This window comes from Gordionus sp. m RMFG-2023, chromosome 2, assembly GCF_954871325.1.
Source record: "Gordionus sp. m RMFG-2023 chromosome 2, tfGorSpeb1-WG-v2, whole genome shotgun sequence".
Taxonomy (NCBI): domain Eukaryota; kingdom Metazoa; phylum Nematomorpha; class Gordioida; order Chordodea; family Parachordodidae; genus Gordionus; species Gordionus sp. m RMFG-2023.
This window is the reverse complement of record NC_088776.1, coordinates 54,731,334-54,743,688: the sequence shown is the minus strand read 5'-3', so window position 1 is coordinate 54,743,688 and position 12,355 is coordinate 54,731,334. Positions and strand designations below refer to the sequence as shown.

At 25.4% G+C, this 12,355-nt stretch overlaps 1 long non-coding RNA gene across 2 annotated transcripts; it reads left to right on the top strand.

Moving 5' to 3' along the window:
• The first annotated feature begins 5,045 nt into the window (after positions 1 to 5,045).
• LOC135925102 (uncharacterized) lies at positions 5,046 to 8,011 on the top strand. 2 transcript variants are annotated; one of them, XR_010571532.1, is made up of 3 exons: positions 5,046 to 5,199; positions 5,268 to 5,419; positions 7,720 to 8,011. It is a non-coding gene; the product is annotated as an uncharacterized LOC135925102 (long non-coding RNA). The 2 variants fall into 2 exon arrangements; XR_010571531.1 differs by having other exon boundaries at positions 5,057 to 5,199; positions 5,255 to 5,419.
• Positions 8,012 to 12,355: the final 4,344 nt, after the last annotated feature.

Here is a 12,355-nt window from a genome sequence, read left to right as displayed (position 1 = left end):
AAGCACCCCTTCCCCTTGTAGAATGTTCTTCAGAGTTTGGAGATTTTATTTATCTAATAAAATTTGTTAAAAATTATACTTATGATGTATAAGATGTTTAGCTTATGTGAATGAATGTTTGATATAGTATGATATTCTCATTGGACAAAGCTATGGTGATTTTTATTGTACGAATATTTTATAAAAGAATACTATTGGTTAAATTTGATTTGCAATGCGACACGGCTTTTATATATATAATAGATGTTGTAATTTAAGATAGGGATTAGCTCAGTACATGTTTTATATAAGGTTTGTTCATTTGACCGATTAAATATGGTCAAAGTCAAATTCAAATAAATATTTTTTTACGCTAATATTAAGTTTATTTTGAATATGAATCAATTATTAAATTTCATAATATTTTTTTAATTCATACCATTGTTAATATTTCGCCCTCTTTGACCAGAGTCTTGTTCCGATTCGTATATAATATTATTTTTCTTTAATATTTTTAATCAATCTTAATGATATAAAAATACTAATTTTCATGTTGTAGAAGTCTTCAATCGATTTCTGTTGTTGAAATAGGTAATGTTAGTAAAATATTAACCACTTCTCATAATAGGCAAGGAGGGCAAAACGCATAAAATCAACTTGAGGCCGAAATCAGATTGTTTCTTATAGAAGAATTAAGATATTACTAATTAAAATTTTTAAAAATGTCTTAAACTATGGGAATTATCCTACAACCGAGTGTGAATTGAACTAATGATTTTGATCGCAGATAAAAAAACGAGTTTAAGAGTAAATAATTTGTCAAATTTAATGTTCATAAGTAGTAATAGACCTTCGATATTGGAATGGATTTCCGATCTTTGTATCAAAATATGTAAAAAGAAGCAGGTGAATATAATCTTTTTAAAGAAAAATAGATTAACATAAAAAAAAATGATGGGCGGAAGCGATAAAAGGCCGAATCAAAAAATTTATACATTACAAGTTATAATTAAAAGATTAAAATATTTGTTGTATAAAAAATTAGAGTGAACTAAAAATGAGATATTATAGTCAAAATCAGCCATAAATACTGCTAACCTAATTTTGGGAAATAAAAAAAAAACTAGCTTTAGCTATGAAAGCTTGAAAATTTCAGTGTTTCTTGTTTTGCCCTATTTACAGTTAATTATGTTTTTTGCAGGAAGTAATCTATTTTAATATCACATTGATTCTAAGTTAGAATGGTAAATATATTTTAATCTAAATATCATATGATGGGTTATGTGCGAATATCAAAAATATCAAATCGGTGATTAATTAGTGGATCGGAACAGCTTGAATTCCTAATCTTAAATACATTTTAAATTATCACTTAATGAAAATAATTCATATAGAATTTTTAGGTCAATGACATATATAATACCTAGACTGACGATTTATTCATTAAAATGCATTTTTAAGAGTCGTTAAAAGCAAATCAGCTAGACCCGCCATTTTGGTAACACATATAGCAATTATTCTCATGTTGAAAACTACTATTAAATTGATAACTTGCTTCCTTATTATCTCGATGATCCGGTAATTCTTTAATAAAGTTTGCATCAGATATAGGAATTAGGCTTTCGTTTAAAAAATATTGATTAGCGTAACCAAGATGGGGTCTCCAGCTTGCATTGATGTACACTTTTAATAATTGAATCGTTAGTCTAGGTATTATATATGTCATTGTTGTAGGTATATATTAGAAATATAATGAAGTCGTTTATAAATATTTCAGATTTTTTAATAATATATAAAAAATAATATATGATTAGATACCTAAAACTATCCACTATAAAGGTTCCTTATAAAATTTTAAGAATATAATTATTTTATTAAAATTATATTATTTGTAAAAGTAAAAATTTTGCCCAACAAACCCCAATAGCGGGGTGAGGCAAACCACTTCAAGGGGCTTCCAAAACCATTGATTTTTTTAGGCCATAATAAATTGAAATGCATTTTTATTTATTAGTAATGATATGTATAGAATAATTTTATTGTTTTATTGTTCAAAATATCATAATACTTATAAATTGAAGCTAATTGTATATAAAAATTGAAACTTAATTTTGGCTAATTTAATAAACATTTTGGACATAAAATAATATGAATTTTAAGGAGATATTAAGATTTCTTAGCATAAATCTAAATAACAATCATAAACAGCCATGAAATTGCCTTTTCAAGATTTTAAAATTTTTTTCATTATTAATTGCCATAATTGACGTGTATGATTTAGCAAACCCCGCTAGCTCTAAATTGACAAATCATGATTGAAACAATATCTAGATTTGATAAATACTGATAAAACTTACCCAAATTATAGAAGAATGTTTAAACTTTGTAATAAAATTTAATTTACATATAAATGATTATCCATTTTAATAAAAAAATTCTGTCATGTAAAAATCTTTTAAAAATTTCATCAAAATTTTATTTCTTAAATAAAATTTTTAGTAATTAATTATTTTAAAATATATTTTGTCCATAGATATTTACTAATGAAAACTATATTCGGATAAAATTTTAACCTTCTGGTGTATTTAATTTTAAAATGAGATTAAGTGGTTTGCCAAGCCCCGGTTACCTAACCCCAGTCTCCTTATCGTCAAAATCAGCTATAAATACTGCTCACATTTTAAATAAGATAGCTAATTTTTGCGGAATAAAAAAACAAAAAACATCTAAAAATTTCAGTGTTTATTGTTCTGCCCATAGTTTACAGTTAATTATTTATATTGCATGGAAGTAATCTAATTTATTAAGACATTGGTTCAAAGTTAGAATGGTTAATATATTTTTCTAAATATCTGATCGGTTATCCTATTGGTTATAGATGATTGATTTGTGGATCGGCACAGCCCTGAATCCCTAATCTTAAATACATTTTAAATTATCACTTGATTAAAATAATTTATAAAGGACCTAGTGAAGTTATCTAAAAGAGAAAAATAAATTATGGTAATATTATCTGTACTTAGAATTTTACTGTCTTAGTCAAAAACATTTTTATCGACCCTATTCAAAATTAAGGTTGATTAAGTTTATATCGATATTTCCAATATATAAGTTAAACTCTAAAAAAACAGAAAACAAAAACGTCTCTTAAAATCATTATTAAGTTATGTTTATCATGCAATTTAACACATATGTATACATTTACAAAATATATTATTAATTTAATTAAGGCGAGTTATATATATTCACAACCAAGCTGTATAACGATATCAAAAATTTCATAACCAAATATTTTATCTTCCTTAATATTCTGTTTGCAAAGCATGATAAAATATCTAAGTATTTAATCTTTAAGTGGATTCAAAAAAATTATATATTAAAGAAGAAGCTAAATGGTTTGTAAAATATCTGAAGTGTAAAAAGGGTTGTGGGGATTGTTCATAAAAAAATCATAGATGTACTCCAAAATTTAACCTTGGCTTTATACTTTTCATAGACCTACTGTAGAAATTAATATTTAAGAAAAAATCTCTAAGTTTTTTATTATAAAATTTAAAAAGGAAAAATTAAGAATTATGAATTATCCAGGATAATTATTATCCTTTCGCGTTGCGTGTCATCGCGTCTTTTCCTTTAATGATTATTCTAAAATGGAAAAATAAATTGTCAAATATGTAAAAATTTACCAGGTTAATTTATAATATATTTCACCTTAAAACTTGTTGTCACTTAGCTAGTGGCTTTCAATGTTCTTATAAATTTAGTAGAATATATTTTATTGAAAATAATCACTGCTTAAAAATGGCTAATACGGGACCCGGCCAACCTGCCCCATATCTTCACATGAAGATGTTAAATTCATAAATATTGTCAATATTTTTATACATGATATTATTGAGTTTATTTTATCATTTAGAATTTATATTTAGTCTTATTAACACTTATAAAGTAATTTCTTAATAAAAATGTTAAAAAATTAAAAATTTACTTTTGATGTGTTAAAATTTAAAATTGCATTTAAAATGTTGGGTGAAGACCTACTTAATCACCTTATTAAAATAATATTTAGCCTAAATTTCAAAACTCAAAATTTATTAGTTTTTAAATAATTTGTGAAGAAATTACCTGCATGGATAACACTATCCCCGACAGATTCTATAGCTTATTCGAGCAACATTTTAGAAAAAAATGATAATCTTACTTGTGATCGTGTATATTTCTCTCTTTCATACAAAAATGTTTTCTAGTTTTCTTCCCATCGAATCAACAACATGAAAATAATTTTTTTTCTCTAAGTCATCATAAACCTAGCACTGATTAGGGGAATATATAAAACACTTCTTCTTAAATCTATCCAAAAATTTATTTTTATATAATTAATGCATTCTTAAATATTGCCATTTGATACATACCCATGTGCAATAAGAGTAACCCCAAAACATAACAATCTACAATTCCTTGGGTTTTATTATTTTTCTGAAAATATACAAAATCGTCGTAATGTCGAAAACCAAAATTTTGACGCTTTTTGTAATAACGGTTAAATCAAAATTATTCCAAATTTTTTTTTTATCGCTAAGCTTCAAGATTTGGTCAAAAAAAAGCAAAACCTTTATGCCCTATATATACGAAGCTGGATTCCTAAGTAATAATATTTTCTAGCTAAAATTCTGTTTTCGCTCTTTTTTTTTCTAAAAAAGCATCTAATCTTGTGTTTTTGACAACATTAGTCTTAGATATTAAATTTTCCCCTAATGAGTTTCAGATAATGGTTTTTAAGATAAATTGAAGATCTTTAAAAATTTGCCATTATTGAATTAAACTTTAGATTTTTTTTATGTATACAGCTATAGTTAATTGTTAGAAATAAATGGAACTGGATTAAACACATTTATTAATTAGCTATATCTAATTACATGAAGAAAGAGATTTCATAAACATGATAATGAATGACGTGTCTTATATGATTGTTCAAGATTTCTAAAAAAGATTGAATTGAATTATTAATAAGATTAATATGTTAAGGTAACCTTGAATTAACAGCATTTATTTAAAAAATTAATTTTTCTTAATTAATTTAACACATTTATATAAAACATAGAATTTCACAGTTGCCAAATTGTAAACAATCAAATTTATATATATAAAGGAGTGAAATACAAGCAATTACATTTACATTTTTTTTAAAACTTTTTAAAATTTTTACTTCATAAATTTAAGGTATGCTATTGTTATAATATATCTATATAATTTTTTTTCAATATGTATAATAAAGTAATTGTTCTTAGATATCTAATACACATCTAAATGAACTACAAAGGATTATTTGCTATTTCCTTAGTCATGATGGCATTATTAAGTGTTATGGTTGAAGCTGATATTGAGGCGCATCCTGCAGAACCTGAGGAGGGAGAAGGAAGGCACGGATTTATTGAAAGAAGTAGCTTAATATTCAAATATTTTAATTTAATTTGTGTTTAAATGTTCGAAAAGTTTGGATTTGTAATTTATTTTTCAAATTTAGGACATATCTTAATTTATTTTTTTAAGAAAGGCAAATTATTTTAACTTCATTTAAAAAAAATTATTTATTTATTTAGGACTGGGGCTAGGTTAACCTATTTTTACGAAAAAGCTATAACTCTTTTGTTCTTTTAGATATTATAAAGAACATTATATGATTGGATATCTATTACTATACTTTATCAAAGTGATTTTTAAATATTTTTAAAAATATAATCATATTTTTAAAATTTTGTTTTTTGAAAAGTAAAAATTTTTGACCAACAAGCCCCAATAGAAACACCCATAAAACTTTTTAAATTTATAAAAGAGTGTTAAACTTTGCTATAAAATTTAATTTTTATATAAATGATTATAACATAATATAAATTGAAAATCTGTCATGTAAAAATTCTTTGAATTTGACATCAAGATTTTATTTAAATAATTTTTTTAATAATTAATTATTTTAAAACATTTTTTGTCTCTAGATACATACTAATAAAAGCTATATTAGCATAAAATTTGAACCTTCTAGTCTAGTTAATTGAAAAATGAGATTTAGTCAAGCCCCTGGGTTTACCTAACCCCAGTCTCCACTATATATAAATATAAATATTTTATATAGATAATATTAGAATTTTATATAATGTAAGATGTTAATTTTTTTTTATGTGAATGTGAATATCAAATAAACGCAAAAATTCGATTTTCAACCCTACCCCCTCAGAATTTAAAATATTATTTTTATATTGTAGTATTCACTATAACTAAGAAAAAAATGAAAATTCACTTCCTTACATCGCTCATTCGCTAAGATATGCGTGGTACATTTTTGATAAAATGCACTTTATAAATTTTATATTGTATAGCTTAGTTATAGATCTTTAATATGACATAAATAAATGTGATAGAAAATCGATTAATAACAAATTCCCGAAGTAACAGAACTGGAAATGGCCATAGAAAAATAGGTTTTTTTTTTCAAACTGCTTTAAATTTGTACAAAATCCTAGACTGGGCTAAACGTTGGTCTAAGAGTTATGACTCTTTATATGCCAAAATGGATAAATTTTAAATAAATCATATCGTAATAATTTATTTAAAAATTATGTTAACACTTTGGTCATAAAATGCACATGCGTTTTGCTTTAAGCAATCTGTTATAACAACAAAATTTAATGTATAATTAAACAGTCTTAAAGGTAATTTAATAAATTATAAAAAGTGAGTAGTGGCCTGTTTATTGGCCCAATAGAATCCTTGTGCATGGTCCTGCATCTACAAATGCATAATTTTCTGAAAGGCTAGTAATAACTAAGAATTCGCCAGCATGATTTTAATAAGTTTCGAATTAAGGATTGTTGTGAAGCTATAAGAATGCAGAATCAAAGTATTTAATTTTGCAATTAAATAATCTACGTATTAGTTGGGTGATTTTGTTAGCGTTTCAAAAAATGTTAAATAATAATTTATTAAAATTCGTGTAAAATAATAAATAGTCATTTCGTTCTTTTATTTTTTGATTTACACTAAAATAAAATATTTAAAATTATTTTGCCAGTAATTTCAAGAGAAAATTTTACCAAAGTTTATAGCCCAGTCTAGTATTTTACACAAATATAAATTGATTTGTGTTCTATAGCCATTTACGGTTTTGTACTTCCGGTTTTTGGTATAAATCGTGTTTCTATTGCATTTATTTATATGTCATATTAAAGATCTATTATTAAGTTATATAGTAAAATTTAAATAATTGCTCTAACCTAATCAAATCATGAGATATTTGAAAATTAATGAAGTGCATTTTGTCAAAAATCCACTCTTTAAACTCCCATATCTTAGTGAGTAAGTGGTGTAAGGGAGTAAAATTTCATTTTTTTATTAAGTGTATACTGCCAATATAAAAAATAAAAAAAAATTCTGAGGTGATGGGTTGAAACCCTGGTTGATTGGATAATTCACCATATATATATAATCGTATTGGGAAAGGATTCCATGGGTATACAGAATTTCTCAATTTTATATCATTTATTGAAGGTGATTTTTAAAATTTTAAAAAGATAAGAAATGTATTCTAACATGTACAAAGATACCCCCACCATGAATTTCAGAGAATTTTGCTAAGAACTGTTTAGATTCTTTTATTTTAAATCATTTTTTAGATATAGATTTACCATTATATATATTTGGTTTCAAGTTGTTGATGTATATTCTTATAAATCATTAATATTATAGTGTGCCCTCGTGTGAGATGCTCTTATTACTGTACTAGATATAGGCGTAGAAACGGATGCTATTATTGTGCTTGCTGGGACTGAGACAAAATTTTTTAATAAATTATTTTAATATAAAATTTACATTTTAAAAAAACATGATTAAACCAATTTTTTCTATCAATTTTATTTCTATTATATATTACTTGAAAAAAAAAATTATGCGAGAGCATTAAACAGAAATTTTTTGTGAAAGTCTAAATTATTTAGATAGCAATTACATAATTTTAAATAAACCTTAACAAATATTTGTACCATATAGTGTTATATATCTTGTTGATAGATCATTTTTATTTCTAATTTTAAATTTAATTCAGTGAACAAATTTCATTATGTTGTTTCATAAATTTGTGTGAATGTCATAAATATTCATAGTTCTTAGTAATTAGTATTCGTGACAAAATATTAGAATTCCCTTGCCTAGGAATTCGGAGTATTGGAATCATGTAGGCAACAATGCAGAACAAGTCAAACTAGATGATAAATTACCGATATCTTTCTTTCAACTGATTGACAACAAGGACTATTGATCTAATTCAAACTGTAAATCGATAAAACTTCCCTCTCTATTTGCCCAATAATTCATGTTTTTTGAAAGTAAACAGAGCAAAGCATTATGTATATTTTGAAGTATTTCACATCGAGAGATATTTTGAGGCATCAGCGGTAATAATTTAGGAAGTTTGTACTATAAAAGGAATATACTTGAAGCAATTGTAACGGAAATTTAAAATTTTAAACAATCTTCTCTTCTTACTCACTATAGTTAATTTAATACTTTCCCTATTAAAGACATTTAAAGGAGGAAGCAAACTAGGATATTTTTTTAAAAATGCCCAAGTTTTTCATTTTACGAAGGTAATTTTAAAAAAAATTTAGTTTTAGAATTAATTTTTATAGTATAAATTATACGAAGATTTCATTGCCAATTTTAGGTTGGCCAATATTTTTAAAAAAAATACTTTCAAAAAATACGCTATCAACTAAATACTTATTACATTTCCAAATGATCAAAGTTTTCTTAAACTATATTTAACAATTTGGCTCAACGTATTCAATATAACTCAATATTTAAGAACGTGAAGAAATATAAGTGAGAATGAGATTAGTTGCCAAATTTTATATATCAAAGATATAATTGTAGTGATCCTAAAATGTTTAAGACACTAAAAATGTTTAAGACAAATTTATCCTCAAAGGTTAAGACAAATCTTTATTTCAAAGTTCAAGACAAATTTTTATTACCAATTATTTTATTTTTTTCTTTTATTAATTTCAATACAAATATATATTATGCTTTTCTAAATTCAAAAAACTAAAATATATCGTTTATAATTTTTCTAAATTCACCAAATCGCGGAAAAAAACATGAAAAACTATAATGAAAATCGCGAGCGAAAATAAAAATTATCATCTCAAAAATCAATAATATGTTTTTTTTTCTATCTTTTAACATACAAACATACAAAAAAAATCGATATATATTTCTTCGACTACAACATGTACCCCCTTCTAAGGATAAACTCCAAGGTACATGCTAAAAAAATAATTGCAATACAACAAAAACTAAATTTTCTAAAATTTATCTATTATATACCAAAAAAATATTTTACACTAAAATTTATCTATTATATACCAAAAAAATATTTTACAACACTTAGACAAAAAAAATCATGGCGCCGCGTTAATGATTAAATCCTCCAGGGAGTCACTCATTTCTACCTCAGCTCCATTAACATTAGATTTAACATTTTTTTAAACCATAAATTTCGAATTTTCTCCTCCATTTTGAATTTCTTTCCTTCCCAAATCTTGCATTGTCCCACATGTCATTCTTTCAATCTCTGCTGCCCGGCGGAATTTGAATAGCACATGTCGTTCAGCGAATTCTTCCGCTTCCCTCGCTAATAATCTTGCTTCGTCGAACACTCTCCGAGGTTGGCCCCAGCCCAACGATTGACCCCTTGGTTGAACGTATACGAATTACTCGCTCCACTCGCACACTCCCGGGCCTTGTGTCCTCTTCCCCCACAATTGAAGCAATTTAAGTTGAGCCCCCTCATTCCTACTTGCCTTGATTGGATAGCTGCCGGACCTGTCGCAAAATTCGCTTGTAAAGGGGCTCTACCCTGCGAGGACGTAGGACCATTCGAGGTTGTCGGCGGAGCATCTTCTCCAGTTTGTTGCTCGATCCATGCATTGTGCCATTTATCGGCGAGTGGATTGGACATATCGAACGAATTAATTTGCAGCATTGTCCTATTTGTTTTGATGTAGTAAGTTTCCATAGATTCCAGAATATACTTTTTTTTCGAATTTTTTTTTTAAAATACTTTTTAAATAATTTTCGGCCTTTAATCTATACAATGGTAGTCAATGGTGTTCCGCCAGGTATCTTTAAATATGAACGGCACCAAATGTAGTGATCCTAAAATGTTTAAGACACTAAAAATGTTTAAGACAAATTTATCCTCAAAGGTTAAGACAAATCTTTATTTCAAAGTTCAAGACAAATTTTTATTTCCAATTATTTTATTTTATTTTTTTCTTTTATTAATTTCAATACAAATATATATTATGCTTTTCTAAATTCAAAAAACTAAAATATATCGTTTATAATTTTTCTAAATTCACCAAATCGAGGAAAAAAACATGAAAAACTATAATGAAAATCGCGAGCGAAAATAAAAATATATCATCTCAAAAATCAATAATATGTTTTTTTTCTTTCTTTTAACATACAAACATACAAAAAAAATCGATATATATTTCTTCGACTACAACATTAAATTTCGAATCTTCGATAAAAGAGAATAAGCTATTTATAAAAGTGGTTTAAATCATTTTTTCGAATATAAAAAAGTTTATTAATTTTTTAAAGTTAGAGAATTTAATAAATCTTGGCTTAAAATTTATAAAGTTGCGAAATTTTTAGAAAAAAACATGGGCTGGCCTTGGGGAAAATTTTTCAAATTATTATTAGTTTGGACGCTTGGGAATTTTTTTATTAACTATGGATCAGACATTGACCTAAAACAATTTTTTTGTAGGCCTGTCGGCCTGATCAAAAAACAAGGCTTATTTTCAGTTCTAAACTATCAAAATTTATATGATCCTTGGTTGGGGTTGGGGAAATTTTTTCAAAATTATTACAGCCTTGGACCTTGCTTGGTAATTTTCTCAATATTAAATATTAGGCATAGGTGATCAGTAATATTTTAACAATAACATTGATATGTATATCAAGTAAAAGCTCTAATATTTTTTGAACTAAAACATAGCATTTACACTTAGTTTTAATTAGACTTGGCCAGAAGGGGGGTAGGAGGGGGTTATAAAGAATAAAAATTGTATATTATTTTCAAATAACAGGTAACAACTATCATAAGAGTAAGGAGAAAATTATTCTCATTCCCAGTCATTTTTGATCAGCAATACTAACGGGAGCACTAGTACTACTCTTAGTTATATATTTTTCATTTTGCCTATCTAGAAAGACGGGTCATCATACTTTAAATTAAGAATATCTTATAAGGTGTGATTCACAAATTTACCTCTTTTTCTCTAAATTTTAATATTTTTATAAAATATATTAATAAAGTATATTTAGTACCATATACACTCAACCCCGTCATTCTTGACGGGTTATTAGTTAGTATATTTTTCTATAATAAAGTGTTATATTATTCAAAATAAAAAGTTTTAAATGAATATAAAACCAAAACTTCAATGAGGCCATAAAGTTAGAGCCAATATAAAGAAGTATAAATTAGAAAAGAGATTGTATGAATAACATAAAGTGGAGAGAGATGTTGAAGGAGCTTACCACCAGAAAAGGTGAAAGCTAAAGAGAGAAAAAAATAAAATAAAAATAATACTGTAAGAATTATACGTTTCAAAATTAACTAAACTTTTAAAAATAATTCTAATGGAAGATTGGACATGTTTCATAAATTTTACAAATTTTGAAATTTTTTAAAATATATTTTATTTCATGTAAAATATAAGATTTCATTCTTAATTTAAAAATTCCAGGATTACAATTAAGTGATAAAATGTTTGAATATTTTCAATTTTCTTGTACGTGTATACAAATATCCGAAAAGAAATTGAAATTGTTAAATTGTTATTATTCCTATTTTATGAATATTCGATTTAAAAAGATTATAACTCCATAAAACTTATTTTATAATTTTTGATAAAAATTTTTTTCAAAGTAGACACTTTCGAGGGGTGCTAAATTTATAAGGCTTTATTTTTATTTGACCAATCCTGTTACCAAATTTGTAAAAGGTACTTGATGTTGTTAAGAGTTCTATTTTTTCGAAAACGGCTTACATAATATTATTTTTCACAAATTATTACGCCTAGATGTTCATAGATGGAAGAATGTATGGATGTTTATTAACGAAATCCTGAGGGTTGCATTTAAAATCTTAATATAAAAATTCGTCACTATTAGGCATTCAAAAACCTATATGAATTGAATTGTGTATTTTTATTCATATCTAATTATTTTTTACAAATATAATATATGTTGTAATTTAAGATAGGGATTAGCTTAGTACAACTATAAGGCTTATATAGTAAAACAAATA